The sequence below is a fragment of the Corylus avellana genome, chromosome 10, assembly GCF_965113065.1.
Source record: "Corylus avellana chromosome 10, dhCorAvel1.hap1.2, whole genome shotgun sequence".
Classification (NCBI taxonomy): Eukaryota; Viridiplantae; Streptophyta; class Magnoliopsida; order Fagales; family Betulaceae; genus Corylus; species Corylus avellana.
Window position 1 is genome coordinate 22007742 of NC_142499.1, and position 4008 is coordinate 22011749.

The 4008-nt window shown below is 37.5% G+C and overlaps 1 pseudogene; it reads left to right on the plus strand.

Annotated features, from left to right (window-relative positions):
* Window positions 1-405: 405 nt before the first annotated feature.
* Window positions 406-3657, plus strand: LOC132162493 (receptor-like protein 7; annotated as a pseudogene).
* The last annotated feature ends 351 nt before the right edge of the window (window positions 3658-4008 follow it).

Sequence of the window (4008 nt, forward strand, 5' to 3'; positions counted from 1 at the left end):
ACCAAAATGCGTCGATTTGATTTTGAGAAGTCAAGCAATCATCAGCAGCTCCTCACACTTTACGTGGTTTAAGTAGCGGCTCTCATGAGTACTCCATCTCAACTCACAGCCACAGGATTCACTAAAACTCATCCAGTATCAAGTTTTTGCCGATTACCGTTCTCTAGATCTTCCTCTTAACTAAATATTGTAACTATGTTCGTTGTTCCTTCGAAGCAAAGCCTTTGCTACTTCTTCTTCTACACTTTCAGTTGCCAAATCTGAGTGGATTTCTGTCAGCCAACATATCAGCTACCTACAGGCCCAAAATGTAATGTTTTCTCTCTTACTCTGTTTGAACCCATCAGTAATTTCATTAACTCTTCAACTCATTATTGTGTGTGGTGTCTCTTTTTACAGCCTCCAATGAGCATTCCACTCTTTTCATGGCTTTTCTTGATGCTATGCCTACTTTTTCCCAGTTTCTGTATCTATGTGGTGTCGGGACAGTGTCTCGGCGATCAGCAAGCCTTGTTGCTCCAATTGAAGAACAACCTCGAATTTGACAGGGATTTGTCCACAAAACTGGTGCATTGGAATCAAAGAGCTGATTGTTGTTCATGGAAAGGTGTAACCTGCAGCCAAGGACGTGTTATTGGTCTCGACCTAAGCAATGAATCAATCTACCGTGGATTTGACAATTCAAGCAGCCTTTTCGGTCTTCAGTATCTCCGGCACTTGAATTTGGCTTATAACGACATTTCCTACCAGATTCCATCCCAATTTGACAAGCTCACAAACTTGAATTATTTGAACCTGTCAAATGCTGGCTTTAAGGGGCAGATTCCAATTGCGATTTCACACTTGACAAGGTTGGTTACTCTTGATTTATCTACTGGTTACAACCACATGATTCCTTCGCTGAAACTTGAGAATCCAAATCTAAATATGCTCGTTAAGAATCTTTCGAATCTTATAGAACTTCATCTTGATGGTGTTAAGTTATCAGCAAAAAAGAATGAATGGTGTCGAGCATTATCATCTTCATTGTCAAATCTGAGAGTGTTGAGCTTGTCAAATTGTCTTCTTTCAGGGCCTCTTGATTCCTCATTACTCAATATTCAGACTCTCTCCATTATTCATCTGAATTATAACAATTTCTCTGCTCCAGTTCCAAAACTTTTTGCAAATTTCAAAAATTTGATGTCCTTGGATCTTAGTTATTCTAGGTTGAATGGAAAATTTCCAGAAAAGATCTTCCAAATTCCAACACTCCAAACACTTGACTTATCAGGCAATGACCTACTTAAGGGTTCATTGCCAGAATTTCCATGGAATGGATCTCTTCGAATGTTGGTGCTTAGAGAGACAAACTTTTCAGGGACATTGCCACATTCTATTGGTAACCTAAAAATGTTGTTCGAAGTAGGTCTTTCTGATTGCAATTTCAATGGATCAATCCCAAAGTCAATGGCAAGCCTCACACAATTGCTTTATTTGGACATGGCAAACAATAACTTCGATGGATCAATTCCATCATTCAGCATGGGCAAGAATTTGACCACAATAAACCTTTCCAATAATCTTTTAACAGGTCAGATTACTTCCACTCGGTGGGAAGAACTTTCAAATCTGGTGGTTCTTGACTTGAGTTACAATTCACTGGAAGGGAGTGTTCCAATTTCTCTATTTTTCCTTCCATCATTGCGGAGATTACAACTTTTCAATAACCAATTTTCTGGTCAACTCACTGAATTTTCAACTGTTTCTTCTTACCTATTGGACACCATTGATTTGGGTCGTAACAACTTGGAAGGGCCAATACCCATTTCAATCTTTCAACTCCAAAGTCTTGAGAGACTCTCACTTTCTTGGAACAACTTTAGTGGCTCCTTGCAACTTAATGTGATTATGACTATGAGAAATCTTTCAGATCTCGATCTTTCCCACAATAGCTTGGTGATTGAATATATTGAAACCAATTCTTCGTTATCCGCCTTTCCTCAAATTACCACATTAAGCTTGGCTTCTAGCAAGTTGAAAACATTTCCTCACTTCTTGATGAATCAATCCACATTAACAGATCTAGACCTTTCAGATAACCAGATTCATGGAAAGATACCCAATTGGATCTTGCAACTTCCTAATCTTTACTCATTGAATCTTTCTTATAACTATCTAGAGACTTTAGATTTGCCTTTACTCAACATGTCTTTTGTGAGTGTCCTAGACCTTCGCTCCAACCATCTCCAAGGGCAACCCTTAGTTTTCCCAGAATATGCTAAATACTTGGATTTCTCAAGGAATAATTTCAGCTTTGTCATACCAGCTAGTATTGGTAATTCTCTTTCTTTCACTTCTCTCCTCTCTCTTTCAAGCAATAAATTTTATGGGCACATCCCTAGATCAATATGCAATGCTACATATCTTCGTGTTCTAGATTTGTCTAATAATTTCTTGAGTGGTACGATTCCCCAATGCTTGTTTAAGTTGAGTGAGACTCAAGAGGGGTTGAATAGAAGTTTAGGGGTGCTGAATCTAAGGAGAAACAACTTCACTGGTGCAATTTCTAATACGTTTCCAAGAAAATGTGGATTACAAACTTTAAATCTCAATGGAAACCAATTAGAAGGAAAGCTACCGAAATCTCTGGCCAAATGCACAGCTTTAGAAGTTTTAGACCTTGGGAACAATCACATTGAGGATGCCTTCCCATGTTACTTGAAGAATATATCCATGTTGCACGTCCTTGTTCTGCGATCTAACAAATTTTATGGGCCCATTGATTGTTTGGGTCATAATGCCTCTTGGCCGATGCTTCAAATTGTAGACCTCGCAGCAAACAATCTCACTGGTAAGCTTCCAATAAAATACTTTTCTGATTGGAAAGCCATAACAGATGATAAAAATGAGGCCCAATCTCAGCTCAATCACCTTCGATTTGAAGATGAGTCTTTGGATATTTATTATCAAGATGTGATAACTGTTACCATCAAAGGTCTAGAGGTCGAGCTAGTGAAGATCCTATCTATCTTCAACTCTCTTGACTTTTCATGCAACAATTTTGGGGAGATTATACCTGAAGAAATAGGAGAACTCAAATCACTATATATTCTCAACTTGTCGCATAATGCATTTATGGGTCAAATCCCCCCATCTCTTGGCAAATTGAGTCAGCTTGAGTCATTAGACTTATCAAACAATGACCTTATTGGTGAGATCCCTGTTCAACTTGCAAATGGTCTTATTTTTCTATCAGTTCTCAACCTTTCGTTCAATCAATTGGTAGGACAGATTCCACAGATTAAGCAATTTGCTACATTTTCGGAAACTTCCTACGAAGGGAACATAGGATTATGTGGCCTTCCGTTGAGAGAAAAATGCACACATGAAGAGTCGGGATCATCACCTCCAGCTTCTGAAGAAACTCATTCGAATTCTAGGAATGCTATTGATTGGAATTTCTGAAGTGCTGAATTGGGATTTGTTTTTGGCTTTGGAATCGTTATTGGGCCTCTTATGTTTTGGAAGAGGTGGAGGATATACTATTACAAACTTGTTGATGACATTTTTTTCAAAATGTTCCCTAAGGTTTATATTAGAATAGAAAATTACCGAAGACGAGCACATAAGAATCAAGGACGGTGAGTACACAAGAATCAAGGACGAAGGCATTAGTGATTGATATGAAGAGCAATGCAGCCAGGTTTGACCCTTTTTTTTCAGCATTATTATTATTATTATTTATTTATTTATTTTAAAAAAAAACAATTGTCCATGCAGTTGGATGTGAATGTTGTTTCAAGTGATGTATGTGATTATCAATCTATATATATATTATTGAAATACTTTTCTGATATTAGATTTGTAGGTGACTTTATAAGAAGCTAGCCCAAGGATGTGGAAGCAAAGTTGACCCATGCTGTCACACCTGCCTTGATCACTATTATATGTTTGTATTCAACTTTTAGTATAAGATTTGTATTAAATGAAGCTATTTTTATATATAACTTGTTTTAAATTTTGTTA